We start from the raw sequence: 27196 nt of genomic DNA on the forward strand, positions 1-27196 counted from the left end.
TCCCGGTCAGCGGGTCTGACCGGCGCGCTGCAAAGAGAAGAACGCCGCGAGCGCTCCGGGAAGGAGCAGGGACCCGGAGCACTCGGCGTAACAGTACCCCCCCCCTTTGGTCTCCCCCTCTTTTTGGAGCCCAGGAACCTATGGATGAGTTCCTTGTCGAGGATATTGTCCTCGGGCTCCCAAGACCTCTCTTCGGGGCCACAATTCTCCCAGTCAATGAGAATTTTTTTTTACCTCTGACCACCTTGGAGGCGAGGATTTCTTTTACCGTGAAGACATCAGAGGAGCCAGAGACAGGAGCAGGAGCGGTGACCTTGGGGGAAAAGCGGTTAAGAACGAGAGGTTTGAGAAGGGAAACATGAAAGGAGTTAGGAATACGAAGAGAAGGAGGAAGAGGAAGTTTGTAGGAGACAGAATTGATTTGACTTTAAATGGTCCAAGGTAACGTGGACCCAGCTTGTAGCTAGGAACACGAAACCGGATATATTTGGCAGAGAGCCACACTTTGTCCCCAGGAGCGAAGACAGGAGGAGTTATTTTCTTCTTATCAGCATGTCTCTTCATACGAGACGAGGCCAGTAGGAGAGACTTTTGAGTCTCCTTCCAGATTACAGAGAAATCCCGGGTTACTTCATCTACAGCAGGAACTCCAGAAGAAGTGGGAATGGGGAGGGGGGGCAGAGGGTGATGGCCGTACACCCCAAAGAATAGGGATTTGGCGAAGGATTCCGAATTTTTGAAATTGTACGAGAATTCAGCCCAGGGCAGAAGGTCGACCCAATCGTCTTGGCGGGAGGAGACAAAATGTCGCAAGTAGTCACCAAGAATCTGGTTTACTCTCTCTACTTGTCCATTTCTAGTATTGAACGCAGTCTTCCACTCATCACCCTTCCTGATGCGAATAAGATTATACGCGCCCCTTAAGTCCAATTTAGTGAATATATTAGCTCCGCGAAGACGGTCAAAGAGTTCAGAGACCAAAGGCAGGGGATAGCGGTTTTTGATGGTAATTTTATTTAAACCGCAGTAGTCAATGCATGGTCATAAGGATCCATCCTTTTTAGAAACAAAGAAGAACCCCGCTCCAGCAGGGGATGAGGACTTCCAAATAAAACCTCTCTTTAGGTTCTCTTGGATATACTCAGACATGGCTTGGGTCTCTGGGGCAGACAGAGGGTAGATCCTGACCCGGGGTGGAGTGGTACCAGGAAGGAGGTCAATGGGACAATCATAAGGCCTATGAGGAGGTAAGATCTCTGCTTGCTTTTTGCAAAAAACATCTGAAAAGTCCTGGTAGGCCTTGTGAAGGCCCAGTATAGGGGGAGCCACAGGGGTTTGACAAGTGGGAGCGGATGTGAGGCATCGTTTGAGGCAAGAAGGACCCCAACTTTTGATCTCCCTGGTGGTCCAGTTGAGGGTAGGAGCATGACGTTGGAGCCAAGGCAGGCCGAGAAGAACTTCAGAGGTGCAGTTGGGCAGAACAAAAAATTCAATTTTTTCATGATGCAGTCCAATGCTCATAGGCAGGGGTTCTGTGCGGTAGCGCACAGTGCAGTCCAACTTTTCTCTGTTGACAGAAGAAATATAGAGCGGTTTGACGAGACAGGTTACTGGGATGCTGAACCTATTAACAAAAGAGGCCAAAATAAAATTTCCTGCAGAAGCAGAGTCCAAGAAGGCCACAGCTGAGAAGGAGGAATTGGCGGAAGGAGAAATCCACACAGGCACAGTCAGACGGGGAGAAGCAGAATTCACACCAAGAGTCGTCTCACCTTTGTGAGGTAATAGAGTGCGTCTCTCCTGACGCGTAGGGCGGATAGGACAGTCTTTTAGGAAATGTTCGGTACTAGCACAGTACAGGCACAGATTCTCGTTACGGCGGCGAGTCCTCTCTTGTAAGGTCAGGCGGGACCGATCCACTTGCATAGCCTCCTTGGCGGAAGGCACAGGAACAGATTGCAAAGGACTTTGGAAGAGAGGAGCCGGGGAGAGAAATCGCCTGGTGCGAACAAGATCCTTTTCCTGTCGAAGTTCCTGGCGTCTTTCAGAGAAACGCATGTCGATGCGGGTGGCCAAATGGATAAGTTCAGACAAATTTGCAGGAATTTCTCGTGCGGCCAGGACATCTTTGATGTTACTGGATAAGCCTTTCTTGAAGGTCGCGCAGAGGGCCTCATTGTTCCAGGATAGCTCTGAGGCGAGGGTACGAAACTGGATGGCGTATTCGCCTACAGAAGAACTCCCTTGGACGAGGTTCAGCAAAGCAATCTCGGCTGAGGAGGCCCGGGCTTGGTCCTCAAAGACACTACGTACTTCCGAGAAGAAGGACTGGATTGTAGCGGTGGCGGGATCGTTGCGGTCCCAGAGCGGTGTGGCCCATGACAAGGCCTTTCCAGACAGGAGACTGACCACGAAAATCACCTTAGACCATTCAGTGGGGAATTGGTCCGACATCATCTCCAAGTGTAGGGAACACTGGGACAGGAATCCATGGCACTGTTTAGAGTCCCCATCAAACTTGTCCAGTAGAGACAGGCGGAAGCTGGGAGCAGCCACTCGCTGCGGAGGAGATGCAGGAGCTGGCGGAGGAGATGATTGCTGAAGTTGCGGCAGAAGCTGTTGCAGCATGACAGTCAGTTGAGTCAGCTGCTGTCCTTGTTGCGCGATCTGTTGTGATTGCTGGGCGACCACCGTGGTTAGGTCAGCGACACTAGGCAGCGGGACCTCAGCGGGATCCATGGCCGGATCTACTGTCAGGATCCGGACTGTTATGCAGCGAGGACACTGGTGGTGGATCCTCTGTGTCAGTGGGGTGATGGCGTGGGCCGTACCAGGGGCACGGAGTCTAAGGGGTTACTGGTTTTCACCAGAGCCTGTCGCAAAGCGGGATGGACTTGCAGCGGCAGGTAACCCCCAGGTCGTTCCACCCGATAGCGACTCAACCCCAGCTGACAGCTGATACAGGTGCTGTACACAGGGACAAGGCAAGAGCAAGGTCGGACGTAGCAGAAGGTCAGGGCAGGCAGCAAGAGTCGTAGTCAGGGGAAACAGCAGGAGGTCTGGGTACACAGGCTTGGGAACAAGATCCGGCAAGAACAGGAAGGGGAAGTGGGTTTTTCTACACATAGCGCAGGTGTAGGTACTGATTGGGCCAGGCACCAATTAATGGTGCACTGGCCCTTTAAATTTCAGAGAGCCGGCGCGCGCGCCCTAGAGAGCGGGGCTGCGCGCGCCGGGACTGAACAGCAAGAGGACGGGGCAGGTGAGGGGATTGGGATGCGACCCGTGGACAGGAGTGTCCCGCTACGCGGATCGCATCCCCGCCGGTGACACCAGTGCAGCGCTCCCGGTTAGCGGGTCTGACTGGGGCGCTGCAAAGAGAAGAACGCCGCAAGCGCTCCGGGGAGGAGCAGGCACCCGGAGCGCTCGGCGTAACAGCGTGACAGACAGTCCAGAAATCTCAAAGAACTGGAAGACTTTTGTAAGGAAGAATGGACAAAGATACCTCAAACAAGAATTGAAAGACTCTTGACTGGCTACAAAAAGCGTTTACAAGCTGTGATACTTGCCAAAGGGGGCAGTACAAGATATTTACTCTGCAGGGTGCCCAAACTTTTGCAGACACCATTTTTTTTTTTGTTTTTTGTTATTTTGAAAGTGTAAATGATGGAAATAAAATCTAACTTTTGTTGACATATTATAAGAATATCTAATCTGTAATTTGATGCCTTTTGGAGATTTTTCCATCTTTCCTTGGCTTCTTTATGCACATTAATCCAAATTTTTACCTGGGGTGCCCAAACTTTTGATCCCCACTGTATGTCCCGATCTGCCAGGAAGATGAATAAGCGTCTTTCCCAGAGTTTATCACAGTCTATTCTGGACTTTTTTAGAGCCTCCCCGAGGCCCAATATTGCGGCGCTCGCCTCCTCTCAGCACTCAGACATGGCGTCTGATGAAGAAGACGGTGCGGGCCTGGCTCATATGTCCCCAGTTACTATGTTCCGCAATATCAAACAATTGTTCCACGATGAGCTACAGAAGGCGGTTACTGACTTTACCGCCCAGGTGAACAATTTGGGACAGCGGGTCTCCGATAACGAGAACAAGTTAGATGACTTGGCTGATGCAGTTGAGACTGACCTGGAAAGATATAGATGCTCACGCAGCCAAGCTGGAAGCTATGGAGTTCAAACTAGAATATTTGGAGAATCGCTCCCATCGAGCGAATATTCGCATCCGGGGCCTCCCTGAGGGTGAGATTAACCTGAAAGCTGCTGTTGACGCCATATTCCAGGCTCTCCTACCACAGTATGAACCGGAGCTGCTTCTCATGGACCGCATCCACAGGGCCTTCGCAAAACCCTTATCCCCGCACAAACCGAGGGATGTGATACTCAAGCTGCATTACCCCTAGGTGAGGGACCCTCTACTGTTTGCTGCTCGCAACCTGCCTGCCCTGCCGGGCATGCCTGCTGAGGTTCGCCCCTACTTCGATCTCTCTCCTTCCATCCTTGAGAGATGGCGTAACTTTCGCCCTACCACTCTGGCACTGGCTCGGGACAATGTTAAATATAAATGGGGCTTCCCGTTTTCCCTGATTTATCAAGTTATTGAACGCACGTACCAAGTGAAATCTCTTACCGAGGCCCAGGAATCACTCATGAAGGAGAACATAGCCTGGTCTGCTTCATCTGCGCCACCTCCAGTAGCATTGCCTCCAAGGACTCCTCGCCCAACCCTCACCTGGACTCATGTCCCCTCACCACAACACAGATCGCAGCGACAATTGGGACCCCCCAAGGACCCCTGATTTTGCACTTCCTCTCCTGGACTGCATCTCATCCATGACCCACCCCGCTTGGTTGAAGCTGAGTGCCACCGGACTGTTGTGCCCTCACTCTCGATAAGGTTGGAAGTATGCCGGTTCACGATAATATGTGATCTGGCTTTCCTGTGTACCTTTTGTCTGTTTTGTTGTTTATGTTTGTTTTTGTGGTCCTCTGTTTATATGTTATATTGAAATGGAGATAGATGGTACTTCCTATAGCATGACAAGTGAAATATAAAACAAGCAAAAGGCCCTTTCTGTGTGACTTCTTCCAGTGAAAGAGGGAAAAGATAGGTGAGCCAACATTGACTCAGCTTGGGGGGTTGTGCAATTACCAGCACAACACGTACAAGGACAGACCAGAGGCCGCAGCAACTTCCTCACCACACTCCAGGCATGGGAAAATGCACATGACTCCAAACACCACCAACAATGAGGATCCAAAGTGCGCTGCCTCGACACAGATACCAGTACTGTATCCTCTATCTGTGGTGAGGCAGCGCACTTTGGATCCTCATTGTTGGTGCAGTTTGGAGTCATATGCAGATAGCATGACTAGTGGCAGTATTTATGTGTAAGCTATTGTCCCATAATGTTAGGGGATTCAATTCCCCTTCCAAGAGAAGGCAGGCATTTTGTGATTTTGTGAAGCACTGTCCTGATGTAATATGTGTCCAGGAATCTCATTTTACACCCTCATCTAGTCCTAAATGGAGACTAAATGGACACCCTCATCTAGTCCTTTTAAATGGAGACTTAATGAGTCCTTGCTCACTAATCCGTCTGTCAAGCAGTCCATATCTGCTGACCTAACCTCATATTTTGCTACCAATTGTACCCCGGACTCAAATCCGATTTGGGTTTGGTCTGACCACAAGGCCTATATCAGGGGAGATTCATCTCGCTCGCCTCCGGCTTGCGACGTGAAGGTGATCGTCACCAAGCTACATTAGAACATAAGCTAGCAAGACTCACCATAGACCACCAGAGGAATCCTTCTCTTTACCTTCTTAGAGCCATTAAGGAGATCAGGTTGCAGCTTGACGCAGTGCTATCTCATTGAGTCGAAAAAATGGCTCTGCAGTGGACTAAAGCCACTTATTATCGTTTTGCTAACAAACCTGATAAGCTGCTGGCGCGTATGCTGAAACAACGTCAGCGCTTGAATTATGTTCATACCGTCCAGCTGCATCCTGGCTCTCGCACATCCCACCCCTGTCGTATTTATGAAGCTTTCCACTCGTTCTTTACTCGTCTGTAACCTGCTCTGGACCAACCACCACAGTTTCCCTCCCGTTTGTATTCCTATCTTCGCTCTCTTAATTTCCCATCCCTTACTGCTGCTGACAGGGAAGTCCTCAATGCTCCCATTTCTTTTGAGGATGTGTCTGCCATTTCTTCTCTGAAACTGTGTAAAGCCCCTGGATGGCCTCTCTGCACAATATTATAAGAAGTTCTCCCCTATTCTGGCCCCTCATCTTGTTTCTCTCTATAACCGCCTTTTCCATGCACGTTCTCTCCCTTCTGAATACCTTGATGCCCTTATTACTGTTATTTCAAAACCCCATAAGGATCCCTCCCTCATATCTAACTATCGCCCTATCTCTCTCATTAACTTAGACACTAAAATACTTACCTCCATTCTTGCCAATAGACTTAATGTTTTGCTTCCCAAGCTTATTCACGCCAACCAGGTTGGATTCATTCCTGGTACGCAAGCCTCAGATAATATTAGGAAGGTCCTTGATGTGCTCCACTGGGCCTCTTCTTCCTCGACCCCACTTATGCTCTTAGCTTTAGATTTATAAAAAGTATTTGACAGTTTATCTTGGTCTTACCTTTGGGGGGTCCTGGACAGGATGGGTTTCTCAGGCCCTTTTGTTCCCATCCTTGGTCTTCTGTACTCTAATCCTTCTGTTTACCTGAAACTACCCACTTCTTTCCCTCAGCCAATCTTGATACACAGTGGGACCCGCCAGTCAGCTCTCATTAGGGAATCTCCGGGTGTGACCGGAGTCACAATCGGTTCTTCCTCATTTAAACTGAGCTTGTTTGCTGATGATCTGCTTCTATCTCTTACTCATCCCTTGACTTCCCTGCCTAATCTTTTCCAAATTCTCTCAGACTTCTCTACCTTCTCTGGCTTGCGAGTTAATCCCTCTAAATCTGAATCTCTCTTTTCCGGCATTTCTTCTTCTACTCAAAAACTGATCTGTCTTAACTTTGACTTCCCTTATCCTACCTCTAAGCTTTCCTATCTTGGCATCTCACTCACCCCTAACATTTCTTCCTTATACTCTGCTAACTTCCCTTCTCTGTACCAGTCTATTAGAGCAGATCTCCACTCTTGGGATCTACCTTATTTGTCTTGGATCGGCAGGATGCATACGATTAAGATGGTGGTCTTACCCCGCTTGCTTTACATGCTTTGCACCCTGCCGGTCCTGGAGGGGCAAGCTGTGCATAACTAGCCTCCTTAAGGTTAGACACCTTAGGTTGGAGAATCAGGAGTTCTTCTCTATGTTTATTCAGAGCGCATTCATAGCCTGAGGACAAAATGTAACCTGGGTAACCCCGGTAGATAAACCTGTGTTGCAGTGCTTGTTCCTGATGTTTGTATTCCGCCACAGAGGAACAGTTCCTCCTGAGGTGGAGATAGTGCCCCTTAGGGATCCCTCATTTGAGGGGCCCCGAGTGGCAGCTCTCCCACCTCCTGAGACTGTTTCTGGCTGTGGATTTACAATAAATGCTTGTGTCAAGACCCTCTTGCAAGTTTTTTGTAATGACCACATCTAGGAAAGGTAAACCGGTATAACTGATTTTAAACGTAAACCTCAGGCCGATCTCATTAACATTAATTTGTCTGAGCTCCACAAATTGGGAGTGGGAACCGTCCCAGAGAACAAAGATGCCATCAATGTATCAGGCCCATATAAGGGCCTGATCAGTGTTGACCTCCATGTTCTCTGTAAAGATGTTGGTGGCCTTCCACCAATCCAGGAGCAAATTGGTGTAGGAGGGAGCACAAGAGCTCCCCATGGCCGTGCCCCTAAGTTGGTGGTAAAATTGGCCGTTAAACAAATCAATAGAATCAAATTGTTATGCGGATCCATTTGTGATCCTTTCATGGAAAGGTAGAAGGACACTGCCCTGAGGCCTGCTGTATGTGGGATGGAGGAATAAAGTGCCTTCACATTAATACTGGTGAGGAGCACTTCTGGTCCAATCTTGATCCCATCCAGCTTTCTAAGTAAGTCCACTGTGTCCCGTGTATACGATGGCAAACTATATAAAAAATCATGCAGGATCTGATCTAGGTAGATCCCCACATTCTGAGACACACTCTCGATGCCTGACACGATGGGTCTCCCATAACGGGGAAGTCCCCTTATGGATCTTCGGGAGTGTGAAGAAAATGGGGAATACCGGATGATGAGGGTGCATAAAGTCATATTCATTTTGATCAATGAATTTGTTTGACAGGGCCTCATCCAAAATACTTTTCAGGTCCGTCAAATATTCAGTGGTAGGGTCAGCACTCAGGATTTCATAGGTTTGTGTATCATGGAGGAGGTCCAGGCACATCTGGACGTAATCATCACGTTCTAGCACAACAATGTTTCCCCCCTTATCCGAGGGTTTTATAACAATGCTGTGATTCTGTTCTAAAGATCTTAATGCCTGACATTCCCTCCTAGATAGATTATTAGGAACCTCTTTAGGTACAAGGGCTTGCAGGTCTCCTGTGACACAGTTTACACATGGGCTTGCACTTCATGATCATAAAGTGCACTAACAACCTGTTAGTCTAACAAACATTGCTGAGAAACATTAGATCAAGATGCATGTTGTGGATGTGCGATCATGTCTGTTTTTTCTCAAGTAGAATTCACATTGGGGGAGATTTATCAAAACCTGTGCAGAGGAAGAGTGGTGCAGTTGCCCATAGCAACCAATCAGATTGCTTCTTTCATTTTCCACAGGCCTCTTTAGAGGCCTGTGGAAAATGAAAGAAGCTATCTGATTGGTTGCTATGGGCAACTGCACCACTCTTCCTCTGCACAGGTTTTGATAAATCTCCCCCATTGTGTTTTCTATCCCCTCTTTTTTTTGCTTGGTCTGCACTCTGCCCCTCCCTCTCAGCCCAGGGCTATATAATTGGCAGGAATGTGCATTAGGGCCCTATTACTCCTGGCAGCCTCTCACTCTCATACTGTGAGCACATGGTGAGTGAGCTTTTTACATCTGTTCTCCCTGGTGCGTTGCTGCTTGGCATCTGTTGCTGTCCCGGCGCTGTGTCTGTGGGGTGGCACGGCCCAGGGACTGGTTTGAGTGGCATTGGGGCTGCTGTGCCAGTTGGGTCGTTCCTCCTGTGGGCACTGGTGTTTGGGCAGTGGTGGTCGCCACTCAGTGCTGCGCCATTTTGTGCTAGGGATGCTAGGGACCCACTACTTACAGGTGGCCGTGACATGGCTAGTGGGCTTGCACTTCATGATCATAAAGTATACTAACGACCTGTTAGTTTAACAAACATTGCTGAGAAGCATTAGATCAAGGTGCATGTTGTGGATGTGCGATCATGTCTGTTTTTTCTACCCTCTAATTTAAATTATTTTATTTTTTTTGCTTGGTCTGCACTCTGCCCCTCCCCCTCAGCTCAGGCCTATATGATTGGCAGGAAGCTGCATTAGGGCCCTATTCCTCCTGGCAGCCTCCCAGTCTCATACTGGGCGCACATGGTGAGTGAGCTTTTTACATCTGTTCCCCCTGGTGCGGTGCTGTTTGGCGTTGGTTGCTGCCCCAGCGCTGTGTCTGTCAAGTGGCGCGGCCCAGGGACTTGTTTGAGTGGCATTGGGGCTGCTCTGTCAGTTGGGTCGTTCCCCCTGTGGGCACTGGTTTTGGGGCGGTGGTGGTCGCCACTCAGTGCTGCGCCATTTTATTATAGGGATGCTAGGAACCCACTACTTACAGGTGGCCATGATGTGGCTAGTGGGCTTGCACTTCATGATCATAAAGTATACTAACGACCTGTTAGTTTAACAAATATTGCATTAGATCAAGGTGCATGCGTTTTTTTTTCTCAAGTTGAATTCACATCTATACATGATATGTCAGATATTGGGGGAAACTTCTTACTGGGTAATTTACATTTGGAAAATGGGCCTTCATCTCTCGCCCTCTCATTTTCAGTTAGGAGTTCCTCCAACTGTCATGCAACCGGCAGGTCATCAACTGAGTTTCCCAACTCCATACATTCCCTTCTGTCATGGGTTTTGAAAAATGTGTGCCATTTTAGGTGTCTGGCAAAAAGATTAACATCTTTGATCCAAGAGAAACAATCAAAGTTGGCCGTGAGTAAAAATGTTAGGCCTTTTTGTACATATATATACAGATATAATATACAGATATTTGCTCAGATGTAATTGGAGTTTTGCTCAGGTTGATGATCTGCATGGTATCCGGTGTTATTGCTTCCTGTCCTGTCCCTGTCCTCTGCTGCAGAGGGGGTATGTGTCCTGTGTGGTTCCCCACTCTAAAAAAGAGGGGGAGGAGGAAGACAAAGATGATGATGCCCCAGGTGGGTCCTGGCCCTGCTGAAATCTCCCCCCCCCCCCCCCCCCCGGCCATGTGCATCCCCTATGGTTGATTATTGCCACCCCTTGGGCGGCCCCTGGGTCTGCGATTCGCTCTCCCTGATCCTTTACCTCGTCCTGACCGTTCAGATTCCGAAAAATCTGTTTCTGATGACAAAATGTTGGTCTCTGATTCTTTAGGGGTGCCCTTCTTTTCCAAAACTGACTACGCTTTATTATTTTTGAAATCTTGTATGTCGCATACAAATTAGCCCTCATTTACTAATGTCAACCCAACACTTTTTGTCGGGTTGTGCGACCAAATTTGTGTCGCATAGCCCATGCGACACAAATTTGGTCGCACAACCCAATAAAATATATTATCACTCCAAGTATTTTTTAAACCCGTCAAAATGGACGTGGTTATCACAAAAAGGGGCGTATTCCCAACAAAAAAGAAAAAACACTCAGAGTATGAGGAAAAACTCACAGGAAAACCTGTGAATTTTTCTTCACCAAAACCCAACAGCTCTGAGCTGTCGGGAAATGACTCAAAACTGACTAATTCCTACCCCCATCATGGAACAGGGTCTGTTCCATGTTGGGGGTAGTAGTACAGGGGCAAAGGGATTGATTGCATCGGGTCTCACTTCTGAGACCCCATACGATCATAAGTTATTAAGCAGGGGAGCGGGCGGCATGGTCCGCTCCCCAGCGATGTACGATGTATTTTACTTTCCTTTTCCCCGCCGGATCCCTGAATGGCCGGTACTGAGGAGCCATTCAGGGATCCCTGCGGGGTTCTCAAATAGAAGAGCTGCGGTGGGGAAAGATATATAGAATTGCTGGGGGGAATGTATATGTCCCCACAGCTTCTATATATCTTGTCCCCCGCCGTGCTATCATATGCACAGCGCATGTTATACTGTATATGTCCCCCGCACAGCGCATGTTATACTGTATATGTCCCCTGCACAGCGCATGTTATACTGTATATGCCCCTCGCACAGCGCATGTTATGCTGTATATGTCCCCGCACAGCGCATGTTATACTGTATATGCCCCCTGCACAGCGCATGTTATATATGTCCCCCGCACAGCGCATGTTATACTGTATATGTCCCCCGCACAGCGCATGTTATACTGTATATGTCCCCCGCACAGCGCATGTTATACTGTATATGTCCCCCGCAGAGCACATGTTATACTGTATATGTCCCCCGCACAGCGCATGTTATACTGTATATGTCCCCCGCACAGCGCATGTTATACTGTATATGTCCCCCGCACAGCGCATATTATACTGTATATGTCCCCCGCACAGCGCATGTTATACTGTATATGTCCCCCGCACAGCGCATGTTATACTGTATATGTCCCCCGCACAGCGCATGTTATACTGTATATGTCCCCCGCAGAGCACATGTTATACTGTATATGTCCCCCGCACAGCGCATATTATACTGTATATGTCCCCCGCACAGCGCATGTTATACTGTATATGTCCCCCGCAGAGCACATGTTATACTGTATATGTCCCCCGCACAGCGCATGTTATACTGTATATGTCCCTCGCACAGCGCATGTTATACTGTATATGTCCCCCGCACAGCGCATATTATACTTTATATGTCCCCTCACAGCGCATGTTATATATGTCCCCTGCAGAGCACATGTTATACTGTATATGTCCCCCGCACAGCGCATGTTATACTGTATATGTCCCCCGCAGAGCGCAATCATAACCTCCCGGTAGCGCTATCATTGACAAGCATTTTATTAGCAGAGCATCTCTCCGGGAAGCCGCTGACCAATGCTCTGCTAATGCTCTGCTTGTGAGTGATAGCGCTTCAGAGGCATATGTGTATAGAAGCGAAGTGGGGAGCTGATATATAGCGTTATCTGGTCCCCACTTCGCTTATATACACAGTCCTCATCAGTCCAACCACCACAGCTGCCCCATCGCCTCCCCCATCCCCGGTGATATAATTACCTGTTCCCGGGGTCCGTGATCCTTCTGGCTCTGGCGCTGTCACTGTGCGATGTGCAATGACGAGTGATATCCCCAACGCAACGTCACCGTCAGTGTGCACAGTGACAGTGCACAGCAACAGCGCCGGAGCCAGAAGGATCGCGGACCTCGGGAACAGGTAATTATAACATCAGGGATGGGGGAGGCGATGGGGCAGCTGTGGTATTTGTACTCAGGAGGATTGTGTATAGAAGCGAAGTGGGGACCAGATAACGCTATATGTCTGGTCCCCACTTCGCTTCTATACACATATGCCTCTGAAGCGCTATCACTGACAAGCAGAGCATTAGCAGAGCATTGGTCAGCGGCTTCCCGGAGAGATGCTCTGCTAATAAAATGCTTGTCAATGATAGCGCTACCGGGAGCTTAAACCCGACTCTCTTAGTAAATGAGGGCTATTGTGTATGCTTGTGTTCCTTCAAGTGACATTGGAAATGCTCTACTGTATTTTTTAATTATGTCTCCTTGGTCTGGAAATCAGGGTCAGACTTGAATTGTAATGTTAATTTGGTCTGCTCCCTAAGACGTTTACCCGCTTTCTCAAAATTTTGTGTTTCTTCCTCTAAGAGGATCTGCCTCAGTCTAAGTGAGAACTCTGTGGACTCTGTTTCCCACTTAGTTAGAACCGCAGGAGTGCGGAGTCTCTTGGCTGGTAATAGGGGGACACGTAGACCCCATGGGACAATCCTGTTTTTGATATAATTGTCAAAAGGATTGTACTTCCCAAAGTGACACAATATATTCCTAGCATATTAAATTTTAACTTTTATTAGACCAGCTAAAAAGTCCTTTGGACCAAAAATACACCAGGTGAAAAACCAAATGTGATGAAGGTGATACACAAAAATAAAAAATATTTGCTGCCAATATAAATGGTCAGGGCAGGTGGTGGAGCCGATATTGGTAGGGCAGATGGCGGGCAGTCAGATACTAAACTTGCCCTATGAGACTAGCTTCGCCCTGAGAAGGGTGGCCCCACACAGGAACCTGACCCTACACGTTTCTTCTGCCTGTTCCGGCAGAGTCCTCAGGGGAATAGCCAGGGACACTAAGTAGACAATGGTATAGCATATACATAACATAGATTAATGCAATGGTAAAACATAGTATATGGTCCAAACATTATCAATTGAACATAAATGTATATATGGCAAGTATCAGCAGCAATATGGCAGTATGGGTGTCACTGTCCCATTAATATTAAGTGTTGTCTCTCCTTGTGACTACAGAGCATGATACACAGTATACTCCACTATTATTTTTTATTTTTTTTGGTCACAACTATATATTGGGACAGTACAGGAGCCTACAGCTACATATTGGCAGTAAGGGGTATACAACTATAAATGGTGGCAGTGAAAGGGGCCTACAACTATATATGGAGCAGTATGGGGGTCTACAACTATGTAGGGAGGTGGTTTGGAGGGGGTACAACTATATATAATGGGGGCAGTATAGGAGCCTACAGCTATATATGGAGCAGTAAGGAGTGTACAACTATAAATGGTGGCAGTATAGGCCCCTACAACTTTATATGGAGGCAGTATAGAGGGGTAAAACTATATATGGAGCAGTATGGGGGCCTACAACTACATAGGGAGGTAGTATGGGGGTGTACAACTATATTTGGGGGCAGTATGTGGGCCTACAACTATAAAGGGAGGTAGTTTGGGGGTGTACAACTATATATATGGGGGCCTACAACAACAGTGGGGCAAAGAAGTATTTAGTCAGCCACCAATTGTGCAAGTTCTCCCACTTAAAAAGATGAGAGAGACCTATAATTTTCATCATAGGTATACCTCAACTATGAGAGACATAATGAGAAAAAAAATCCATCAAATCACATTGTCTGATTTTTAAAGAATTTATTTGCAAATTATGGTGGAAATAAGTATTTGGTCACTAACAAAAGTTCTTCTCAATACTTTGTTCTATACCCTTTGTTGGCAATGACAGAGGTCAAACGTTTTATGTAAGTCTTTTCACACACTGTTGCTGGTATTTTGGCCCATTCCTCCATGCGGATCTCCTCTAGAGCAGTGATGTTTTGGGGCTGTCGCTCGGCAACACAGACTTTCAACTCCCTCCAAAGGTTTTCTATGGGGTTAAGTTCTGGAGACTGGCTAGGCCACTCCAGGACCTTGAAATGCTTCTTACGAAGCCACTCCTTCGTTGCCCAGGTGGTGTGTTTAGGATCATTGTCATGCTGAAAGACCCAGCCACGTTTCATCTTCAATGCCCTTGCTGATGGAATGAGGTTTTCACTCAAAATCTTACAATACATGGCCCCATTCATTCTTTCCTTTACACAGCCCCAAAGCATGATGTTTCCCCACCCATGTTTCACAGTAGGTATGGTGTTTTTTGGATGCAAATTTTTTTCTCCTCCAAACACAATGAGTTTAGTTCTTACCAAAAAGTTCTACTTTGGTTTCATCTGACCATATGACATTCTTCCAATACTCTTCTGGATCCTCCAAATGCTCTATAGCAAACTTCAGACGGGCCCGGACATGTACTCGCTTAAGCAGGGGGACACATCTGGCACTGCATGATTTGAGTCCCTGGCGGCGTAGTGTGTTATTGGCCTTTGTTACGTTGGTTCCAGCTCTCTGCAGGTCATTCACTATCTCCCCCTGAGTGGTTCTGGGATTTTTGCTCACCGTTATGACAATTTTGACACCACTGTGTGAGATCTTGCGTGGAACCCCAGATCAAGGGAGATTGTGGACATGTGTCTTTTATACTGATAAGTTCAAACAGGTGCCATTAATACAGGTAACGAGTGGAGGACAGAGGAGACTCTTAAAGAAGAAGTTACAGGTCTGTGAGAGCCAGAAATCTTGCGTGTTTGTAGGTGACCAAATACTTATTTTCCCCCATAATTTGCAAATACCACAAAGATACAGATGTGAGCCTATCCTGAACGGCATCAAGCTTTATTAAGAAAGGAGGCACAGTGGATCCTCCGTACTGAAGCTATTGGTCCGCTCGGCCTGAATGATAGGTACGACCTAAGTGCTCTAATATGATTCTGTGGTGGCCCAGTATAGTAGTTGCACCCCTGTACCCTTGCTGCCCTGTCAGGCAGACTCCAATCAGTGACCCCTGGGCCTTCCCTTTATCTTTGTTCCTTAAGTAGTACTAAGTGCCTATTTTATTCAATGTAATGTACGTATATTGGTAATGTTGCTATGTGTTGTAACCAAGGAAGGTACCAGTGACCATGTGACTTACAGGGTGACCTATGGGACCCCTCCAGAGTCTCCCCCATATAAACCCTGGGAGGAGCTAGCTATTCAGTTCAGTTCTAGTTTCAGTTCAGAGCATGCTGAGGAACAGTCAATACCTGGAGAGAGAGTCTGGTGTCCTGAGGAGACCCAAGGCCGACCACGCAGCCACACTTCTATGAACCAAATGCCCCACAGGTGAAAGTCAAAACCTGGTAAGCTACATACAGGGTGAAATCTGTCTAGTCAGTCCTAGTCAAGTCAGTCAAGATCAGTCTGCATAAAGTCATCGTGGGCCTGCAGCACATTTTCCACATTTTACAAGTCCCAGCGAGCCCTAAAGTCTCTGAAATCACTGGTCACCTCCTTGGGCCTAACTGAGCTGTAAAGACTATTTCATCTGCCTGCCTCAGTAAAGCTGCCGTTGTTCGGTAACTTGGCGTCTGAGTCATTATTTGCCCCATGCCTAGCCCAGGATCCAGCGGCCATACCTTGGGGTGGTGTAGAGGTAAAACCACGCCCTGGCAACCACACAAGGTGTTAATGCCATCTGCCCCTAGGGGAATAACATCTGTAGTCCATCACACCCTCACCACAATTCTATTTTACATGTTTTGTATTATGTGCCTCATCCATAACTGATACACAGGCAAGAGGTTTGCTTTTAAACTTAGTTTTTGTATTGTAAGTACACTACTGTGGATATGTATAGCACACAAGGTGTTAATGGTCCTGAAGAAGCGCCTCGGCGCGCAAACGGTCCGTCGCCAGCTCCTGTATTCCCGCATCTGATCCATCTGCTCCCCTGCATGTGTAACCCCACTTGTATCTACGAATAAGAAGCCCCTGACAAGCAAACCTGGTGAGTGCTCCTCAGCTTTCTTCATATTACATCTTTCAACTTTATCTATGATAGCGAGTCAACACCGAGGAATGTTCAGGTATAGCTTCTAGGGACTGTGCACACACATCTGTTTCCATCCCCTGCACTGCATTAGCGTATATCGGATGGTGCCGAGTTAATCTCTACTCGATCTAGAAAACAAACTGTGCTGTGATGTTGACAAAGAAAATCTCTGTGTAAGCATTCAGGAAGGATTCTTTTCTTCTTCGTACATCATAATTTTTACTTACTAAGCACAACACAAAAACAAGAAAACACTACTACACTACACTAATACCCCAGTGCTGGGTGCCATGCTGTACCGAAAAGCCACTAGGGTCAAGGGGAGTGTAGTTACAACTAGGGTAGGTTCACATCTGTATCTTTGCATATACTTTTTTGTGGTATATGTTTGCATGTGTTTTAAACAAATATATTTTTTTTGTTAATATGTTGAACTATGTAAAAACCATAAAACGAGCAAAAAGAGAAAAGAAAATGCATACCACACTATACCACACCTGTCCACACTATTCCACACCTATATACTTCTATGGGGGAAAAGCAAAGACAGTTAGGCTAGGTTTCCACACACGTCTTTTTGTGGCATTTTTGGAAAACTGCAACTGCAGTTTTTGAACCTAAGCCAGAAATGTATTCAAATGGAATGGGAAATATAAAGGAAGGACGTATACTTCTCCTTCCTACTGGATCCACTTCTGACTTTGGCTCAAAAACTGCAGCGCCACCAAATAAACTGTGTGGAAACCTAGCCTTACATGGTTCCCAAAAAGTCTCCTGTACGATTGCATACAATTTTTTTGTGGTATCGAAAAGTTATGCATGCACTACTTGTCAAAAATACAAACAAAATTGTATATGAATGTATATACATTTATCACACATAAAAGTGTATAAGTGACGTATTGGTGTGGTATACGTTAAAGGGGTACTCCGGCGCTAAGACATCTTTTCCCCTATCCAAAGGATAGGGGATAAGATGCCTGATCGCGGGGGTTCCACCTCTGGGGACCCCCGTGATCTTGCATGCAGCCCCCCGTTATAATCAGGTCTGATAATCGGGTCTGATTACTGGCGATCACGGGGGCCGGAGCATTATGACGTCACGGCCCCACCCCTGTGTGACGACACACTCCGCCCCCTCAATGCAAGCCTATGTGAGGGGGCGTGGCAGATGTGATGTCACAATGCTCCGGCCCCCGTGATCGCCAGTAATCAGACACGGAGCGAATGTGCTCTGGGGACTGATTCTAACGGGGTGCTGCGTGCAAGATCACAGAGGTCCCCAGCGGCGGGACCCCAGCGATCAGGCATCTTATCCCCTATCCTTTGGATAGGGAATAAGATGTTTTAGCGCCGGAGTACCCCTTTAAAGCTTTTATATATTTTTCACATAATTATACATATTAAGGTTAGGGTCACACGTGCCGTATTTTTCTGCATAATTGCTGCTGCGTATTTTCCTACCCATTTAAGTCAATGGGTAGCAAAACCAGCTGCAGACAATACGCAGCAAAATATGGCACGTGTGACCCTACCCTAATAATAAAAAAAGTATATGGACTGTAGTATACCAAAACAAGAGCAGTTTGGCTCAATGCTTCATACGTTTTTACAGTATGGTATGGGATACCACAAATGTATGTGTGTGGTACAGGTGTGAACGTAGCCTTATGTAATGTCTGGTGTTCTTTAGGTGAAAGTGATGTTTGTTTTTGTGGCCAAAATGGGGGAAAAAAAAGAGCAAAAAAAAATCTCTGTTTCATATATCAAATTTCCCGATGAGTCAGGATTAAAGCAATAAGCCAAGAAGCGTGTAGGCCCAGAGCGTTGCATCATCTTGAGGTATTTATTCTTTCTTGTGTGCTGTGTCAGTGAGTGGGCGACTGCGAGTGGGAGGGAAACTCGGTTTGCGAGACAATTTAATAAATCATTTCTGTGTCTTGATCACAATGTGGCTTCTGACTATACCGCAGGCAGCCCTCCCAAGTGAGAAAGACTGGAAATAGTCAGCGACCAGTGACTTTTAATATCAGAATGTGGGATAAAATTACAGTGATAATGAACTGGACAAAATGGCGGTGTCCATTCCGCACTGAGGTGAGTTCATGGGACCACTCCATGTTCTAGAGCAGTTGTTCCCAACCTTTTCTTGCCCTAGTACCCCTGCAGCCCACTTAAAAAGACTGTACCCTCCATATTAGCGACCTGTACGTAATTAATATGGTTGCTGTTATTTTAGATTTATATGCTTTTCTTTACTCCATATACTCTTTTAAAGGGGTACTCTTCTGCTCAGCGTTTGGAACAAAATGTTCCGAATGGTTAGAGCCGGCGCCGGGAGCTCATGATGTCATAGCCCCGCCCCCTCATGGCGTCACACCCCGCCCCCTCAATGCAAGTCTATGGGAGGGGGCGTGACACCGTCACGCCCCCTCCCATAGACTTGCTTTGAGGGGGCGGGGTGTGACATCATGAGGGGCGGAGCTATGACGTCACAAGCTCCCAACGCCGGCTCTAACCATTTGGAACACAAGATTCCAACCATTGGGAAAACAAGGTTTGTATGGCAGTTTCAGAAAAAGGACTCCGATCAGAGAAGGCATCACGTGTGAGTCAGGAGGCCTTAAAGGGAGTATCCCTTTAAGGCCTCCTGACTCACACGTTGTGCCTTCTCTGATCGTTCACATTTTCTTTTTTTCACTGTCGGGTCTGCACTACCATTAAGATTTTTTGGGGGCCAAGACATGTCTGCAGAGATTCTTCCATACAAACATTTTAGGCTCCTTTCTCCAGCACAATACCCACCTCTTTACAAACTCCTCAAATCTATTGCCCCACAAAGTAATTGTGCCCAATTTGTGCCCCTATTTAGTAGTTAGACCTCCTCTGTGCCCCCATATTGTTTTAGGCCACCACACTGTACCCATGTAGTTGTAGGCCCATCTGTCCCTCCCTATAGTTGTAGGCCTCCTCTGCCCCCCCCCCCCATATAGATATAGGCCCCTCTGATCCCCCATATCTTTTTTTCTATATACCCCCAGGAGAACTGCTAAGTGCCCCTGTGAATGCGCGTACACAGGGTTGGGAACCACTGTTCTAAAGTACAGACCGCTTTACAGTATAGACCACCACACTGCCCATATAGTTGTAGGCTCCCACCCTGATCCCATATAGTTGCAGGCCTACCAACAAGATATGTCAAAATCTTTAGCTTTCCAGTAGTTATCAGATGCTGCCTGCTCCAGAGGAAGTTGTGTAGTTCTTTCCAGTCTTGCTGCCGCCTCTTTCCTTGTCAGGAACACCGTCACGCCCCCTCCCATAGACTTGCTTTGAGGGGGCAGGGTGTGACATCATGAGGGGCGGGGCTATGACGTCACAAGCTCCCAACGCCGGCTCTAACCATTTGGAACACAAGATTCCAACCATTGGGAAAACAAGGTTTGTATGGCAGATTCAGAAAAAGAACTCCGATCAGAGAAGGCATCACGTGTGAGTCAGGAGGCCTTAAAGGGAGCATCCCTTTAAGGCCTCCTGACTCACACGTTGTGCCTTCTCTGATCGTTCACATTTTCTTTTTTTCACTGTCGGGTCTGCACTACCATTAAGATTTTTTGGGGGCCAAGACATGTCTGCAGAGATTCTTCCATACAAACCTTTTAGGCTCCTTTCTCCAGCACAATACCCACCTCTTTACAAACTCATGTCTATTGCCCCACAAAGTAATTGTGCCCAATTTGTTCCCCTATTTAGTAGTTAGACCTCCTCTGTGCCCCCATATTGTTGTGGGCCACCACACTGTATCCATGTAGTTGTAGGCCCATCTGTCCCTCCCTATAGTTGTAGGCCTCCTCTGCCCCCCACCCCCATATAGATATAGGCCCCTCTGATCCCCCATATCTTTTTTTTTCATATACCCCCAGGAGAACTGCTAAGTACCCCTGTGAATGCGCGTACACAGGGTTGGGAACCACTGTTCTAAAGTACAGACCACTTTACATTATAGACCACCATACTGCCCATATAGTTGTAGGCTCCCACCCTGATCCCATATAGTTGCAGGCCTACCAACAAGATATGTCAAAATCTTTAGCTTTCCAGTAGTTATCAGATGCTGCATGCTCCAGAGGAAGTTGCGTAGTTCTTTCCAGTCTTGCTGCCGCCTCTGTCCTTGTCAGGAACTATCGAGAGCGGGGGGAAATCCCCATAGCAAACCTCTCCTACTCTGGACAGTTCCTGACACAAACAGAGGTGGCAGCAGAGATCACAGTGGTCAAACTAGAAAGAACTAGACAACATCCTCAGGAGCATACAGCAGCTAAGTACTGATAGGATTAAGATTTTTATATACAAGTAATTTACATATCTTATTACTTTCTGGCACCAGTAGATTTAAAAAAAAATTCCCCTCCGGTTTACCCCTTTAATCGAGCGAAACTACAACTTGTAGATCTGCAACAGCTGGAGGTTGGAGATCACTGCTTTTATATCATGATAGTATGTTGCTCTGCTTTGTTTTTAAGGAAACCTGCCATTATTTTCATGCTGCCTGAACCATTAGTCATCCTAGCAATCCTCAGTGGCTTCTGCCTGCTACACCAGCCTTGATTGATATATGTCTCCCTATACCCAAACAGGGAGAGATGTTTCAGTCAAGGCTGGTGGGGTGGACAGAAGTCACCAGGGACCACCTTGAGGGTACAGGGTTCAGGCAGCATGAAAGTAATGACAGGCCACCTTTACATACAGAACTTACAGTAGTAACAGATTTGAAAATCACATAAACCTAACTCAATTAATCCATTGCCATATGATGCAAAGTACAGCACACCTCGGGATGGCCCCAGCCGTAGGCTTCCAAACTGCTCTTTGCTCCATTTATAGCGACCCCTCGACCTACGATGGCCCAGACATACGATAATTTCAACATACTATGGCCTTTCAGAGGCCATCGCATGTCGAAGGGAGCATCAACATACAATTTTTTTTGTCAGGGCCATCGCATAAACGGCTATCCGGTAGTGCAGACTGCTTCAGCTGCTGCCGGATAGCCGTTTAAGGTGCCCGTGTGGTCTGGTGAGTGTCACTCACCTGCCCCCGACGTTCCGGACCATCCTCTTCATGCTCCGCTGCATGGCCATCGCTCACCTTCGTCGTCATCACGTCGCCGCGCAAGCCGTCCCGTCATCCAATAGGAGCGGCGTGCGTAGCAACGTGATGACGGAGATGGAGAGCGACAATCCTGCCCAGCGGTGACGGTCCAGAGCAGCGCGGACACCCCAGCGACGATCCAGGGCAGCGGTGAAGGTCCGGAGAGGCGGGGACATGTGAGTATAACTTTCTATACTGTACTGTATTACTATTGCATGGATCCCTCAACATACGATGGATTCAAGTAACGATGGTTCATTTGGAATGAATTACCATCGTATGTTGAGGGATCTGTATTCAGATCCTTCCCCTGGAATTTGTTTGCAGTCAAAGCTGTATTTAGTATCTGGCGCCTAATTACCCTTTAAGAACCTCGTGTTTTCCAATAAATCATTCAAAAACGGAGTACTTTATTATTCTGCACAATATCATTTAAACTGTAATTGATATAACCAATAAAATTGAGCACATAAAACAAGGCTCTATTACTCCGAGTATAATGTTCCCAAACGTGAGCATGTTACTTGTTGTCTGACATAGCCATCCCTACTTTACAAGCTACTTTGTAAGGTCCACACTGCATTAACGCTTCCGTCAGACGTACCCGCCATAAATGGGATGCCAACGTATACCATTCATTTTAATGGCCCGAATGAAGTCACTTATCTTTGGTAAGCGGACTGGACAACACAGCAGACCATGCCTTTTAGTCCGCTTAAAATAATGTAAACATTCCGATTGTATTGAAATGTATGGCGCCCATTGCCCAATATTTTGGGTGGCTGTTGTTTCGCGAGTTGCAATGCAACCACATTGAAAATTATTAGATGTGATATCGCATGCAAAATTGTGATCTTCATGTTGAGCAACAAAAGTTGTTGTGTAGCCCTTGCCGTAAAGGAGTATTCAAGTCCCAGACAGAAATGAAAAAAAAAATGGTGATATGAAAAAAAAGTTATACTAACCTCCTCTGATCCCCTGCAGCTGCCTATTCCGTGGCTTCTGGCCCCTGCTGCTCACTGCTGTTTCCTGTGATGTCGTTGAAGGAACTGCCCACTCAGCCTGTTTCTAGATACAAAGATGACCTGCCTCAGCCAGTGACAAACAGAACGGGCATTACCTGTGGGGACGACAAATCACAGTAACTGGGAAATAGTGGTGGGTGGTGGGCACCAGTAGCCCTCAGAACTGCAAGGAATCAGGGCAGGTAAGTATTGTTTCTTCTTCATTTTTATATAACTCGGACATACTTAAAAAAAAATAATAATTCTGGGACTGGAATACCCCTGTAATGGCGGCTTTATACTATATGGGCATGTTCTTTTTGGGGTGTATAGCTGCATTATTTACTTACTTAATGGAGACATCAATTAGGCATATGGTGACATTACTTTATATTGATATCCATATAATAAAAAGTGACTGTGTTTTTGGTGCCACATGTACCTACCAATGCCCACGAACCCCCATTTAAGAAAACACTGTGCCCCTGGCTGCTAGTATCAACAAGCCCAAACTAAGCAAGGCTACACCATAGTTAAAGGGGTATTCTAGGCAAAAACTTTTTTTATATATCAACTAGCTCCGGAAAGTTAAACAGATTTGTAAATTACTTCTATTAAAAAATCTTAATCCTTCCAATAGTTATTAGCTTCTGAAGTTGAGTTGCTGTTTTATGTCTAACTGCTTTCTGATGACTCACGTCCCGGGAGCTGTCCAGCTCCTATGGGGATATTCTCCCATCATGCACAGCTCCCGGGACGTGACATCATCATTAAGCAGTTAGACAGAAAACTTCAGAAGCTAATAACTATTGGAAGATTAAGATTTTTTAGAAGTAATTTACAAATCTGTTTAACTTTCCGGAGCCAGTTTTTGCCTGGAATACCCCTTTAATCCTCATTGTTAACTGGTTGTTTTTACAGTCGTAGCCATCATTATATCTCTATTTAGTTGCTGCACTTTGCATGTGATTTGTAAATACGTTTGTATAGATTTGTATAAACGAATTTGCCATCCACAGCGAGAGAGATGTCCAGTGACTGCGCGGATGAGCCGAACATGAGAATAACATTGATTTTCTAATGTAAAGCAGATGGCAGAGCCTCTTAGCACAGCAGAATGTATGCATTAGATTATTATTTGCTAAACAAGGTTGGCGTAACCTTATGTGACACTGAGCGGGGAGAGGGAAACCCGATAGGGGGACAGGTTGATGTTGTTATGTGTATTTATTCGGTAAGGAAGAAACAAAATAATCCTGCACTCACCACTAGGCTATAGACTCAAGGCTCCTCTAGTGGGATTCACCGGGGACACCGGACTGCAGACTGTGTGTGCTCAGAGGCAAACGACCTAGGTCGTTTGCCTCTGAGCGCACAGAGTCTGCAGTCCGGTGTCCCCGGTGAATCCCACTAGAGGAGCCTTGAGTCTATAGCCTAGTGGTGAGTGCAGGATTTTTCTGTTTCTTCCTTACCAAATTTTTGCTGACACCCACCCCTTTCATATGTCCTAGCACCTCCACCGCAGACTCACTTATACTATTACCGGATGACTATTGCATGGTTAGCACTCTCGCATCATTAATATTTGATCCATACTACAAGGGTAGTGCCATCGGTTTCCTTCTCACCTACATGTTGTCATGTGTATTTCTGTTAAAGGGGTATTCCAGGAAAAAACTTTTTTTTATATATATATCAACTGGCTCCAGAAAGTTAAACAGATTTGCAAATTACTCCTATTAAAAAATCTTAATCCTTTCAATAAGTGCTCTCTGCTGACATCTATGCTTGTCTCGGGAACTGCACAGAGTAGAAGAGGTTTGCTATGGGGATTTGCTTCTAAACTGGGCGGTTCCCGAGACACGTGTCATCAGAGAGCACTTAGACAGAAAAGAACAACTCAACTTCAGCAGCTCATAAGTACTGAAAGGATTAAGATGTTTTTTAATAGAAGTAATTTACAAATCTGTTTAACTTTCTGGAGCCAGTATATATATATATATATATATATATATATATATATAGATATATAATTTTTTTCCTGGATAACCCCTTTAAGGTCTAGAAAATGATATGCAATCCACTTCCCCATGGGGGTTGCTTAGATGCTCTTCGTCATCCTCATTGTTGGATGCTTTTTAGTTGTGCTCTATGATGGTAGTGACTGCCACTTACTGTAGATGCATTGTCTACTGGAGTCTGAAGTACTCATTTCAGCGTACATGTGTATCAAAGTCACCTCCATGCTTTAAAGGGGTACTCTGGTGGAAAACTGTTTTTCTTTAAATCAACTGGTGCCAGAAAGTTGAACAAATTTGTAAATTACTTCTATTAAAAAATCTTAATCCTTCCAGTACTTATTAGCTGCTGAATACTACAGTGGAAATTATTTTCTTTTTGGAACACAGTGCTCTCTGCTCACATCATGACCACAGTGCTCTCTGCTGACATCTCTGTCCATTTTAGGAACTGTCCAGAGCAGCATATGTTTGCTATGGGGATTTTCTCCTACTCTGGACAGTTCTTAAAATGGACAGAGATGTCAGCAGAGAGCACTGTGTTCCAAAAAGAAAAGAATTTCCTCTGTAGTATTCAGCAGCTAATAAGTACTGGAAGGATTGAGATTTTTTAATAGAAGTAATTTACAAATTTTGTTTAACTTTTTTGGCACCAGTTGATTTAAAAAAAAAAAAAAAGTTTTCCACTGGAGTACCCCTTTAAACTTCTGCTCTGCTTGTTCACATTGGCTGTGGTATCTACATAAATATGTCCTGACCTGGATGTGATAGCCTCTAGCCATCTTGCCTTACAGAATGGAGGACAAAACACAACTGTACTGATAGGTGGAGGTGCCACATTTGGGACACCCACCAATTGGAAGTGTGAATATGGCATAAATGCCTAAAAGATTTTTAGCGAAAAACCCTAAAGGTTACATCTGTAGGTTAACGAGAAGGGATGTTGACAGAAATAGAGTAACAAATGAGTACACAGGAAACCCATTTGTCAACATAGGAGCTGTAGACACAAAAACAGAAGATATGTTTGATAGACTGTTCACAGTTTTTATTTAGGTTATTTTTTATTTAGGTTATTATTCTAAATGCAATTGCCCAATGAAGAATTTTAAACAATTTTTGCATAATGACAAAAATCACCAATTCTGGTATTTGGTATTTTCTTACATAGCCATAGAGTCGACATTTTCACACTCGATACCAAATATGTATTTTTTTTTTTTTGTAAAATGTTTATGTGTGTGTGTGTGGGGGGGGGGGGGGGGTAATAATATTTTTTAAATAATTTTGTTTACTAATTATTTAGCATTCCATAGGGGACTTATAATAGCATTCTTTTAATTGCTATCTATCGGTGATCTACTAGTACAGCCTATAAAAGAGGAGTGGCCCCGGAGAGCGGAACGGTGAAGGATAAGAGAACTTCCACCATTTTAACCCACGGACAACAGTGATCGCCCTGCGGTGGTCTGATGAGCACCCCGAACCCACCGGCAACAGTCCATAAGCCTTTAGATGAAGTGATCAGCATTGATCACAACTTCTAAAGGGCTAAAGAGGATGTCCACCATTAGGTGCGGATCCCCGAGCTACTGATAGCATCCAGTACCCGCAAACTATAAAGCAAGCGCAGCTCCTGCACTCACTTCATAGGCGGTAAACATGCGACTGCGTACAAATACGACGCTGTGCGCCAAATACCAGGCTGCAGCAACATATGTATTTTGTGTGTTCTCTAGGGGTTAAAGGGGTACTCTGCCGAAAAACATCTTATCCCCTATACAAAGGATAGGGGATGAGATGTCTGATTGCAGGCGCCCCGCCGCTGGGGACCCCCATGATCTCCGGGCCGGTAGCAGCAGCGTCCGAAACACGGAAGCTTGGAGCTTCAGCATTCATGACGTCACGCCCCCTCCCATAGACATGAATAGAGGGGGCGTGGCGGCTGTAGTCTCCAGTCATCCGGCACGGAGCGGAGTTCCGTGATCGGACAACTTATTCCCTATCCTTTGGATATAGGATAAGATGTTTAGAGGTGGAATACCCAGTGGCGTTGCTAGGGTTGGTGTCACCCGGTGCGGTAGAAAATGGTGTCACCCCCATACCTTCCCCCCCCCCCTCAGTAAGTTTTTAGCCTGTTGTGACAGACACCACTGGTGTAGCGCATTGTGAGAAATTCCAGTATAATAATCAGATATACCAGTTGCCACAGAATGGGAAAGTGTTAAAGAAGTTTTCACCATTGAAATATACAGCTCCCAGAATTACTTAAAGGGGTACTCCACTGGAAAACATTTACTTTTATATCAACTGGTGCCAGAAAGTTAAACAGATTTTTAAATTACTTCTATTTAAAATCTTAATACTTACAGTACTTATAAGCTGGTGTATGCTCCACAGGAAGTTGTGTAGTTCTTTCCAGTCTGACCACAGTGCTATTTGCTGACACC

At 46.1% G+C, this 27196-nt stretch overlaps 1 long non-coding RNA gene across 3 annotated transcripts in view; it reads right to left on the minus strand.

The window, feature by feature from the left end:
* LOC130358361 (uncharacterized) overlaps positions 1-27196 on the minus strand; it is an 80038-nt gene that overhangs the window by 23084 nt on the left and 29758 nt on the right. For all 3 annotated transcript variants that reach the window (XR_008889488.1, XR_008889489.1, XR_008889490.1), the window contains exon 4: positions 22690-22844. This is a non-coding gene — a long non-coding RNA (uncharacterized LOC130358361). The remainder of the gene's footprint in view (positions 1-22689; positions 22845-27196) is intronic.

The sequence above is a fragment of the Hyla sarda genome, chromosome 2, assembly GCF_029499605.1.
Source record: "Hyla sarda isolate aHylSar1 chromosome 2, aHylSar1.hap1, whole genome shotgun sequence".
NCBI classification, from domain to species: domain Eukaryota; kingdom Metazoa; phylum Chordata; class Amphibia; order Anura; family Hylidae; genus Hyla; species Hyla sarda.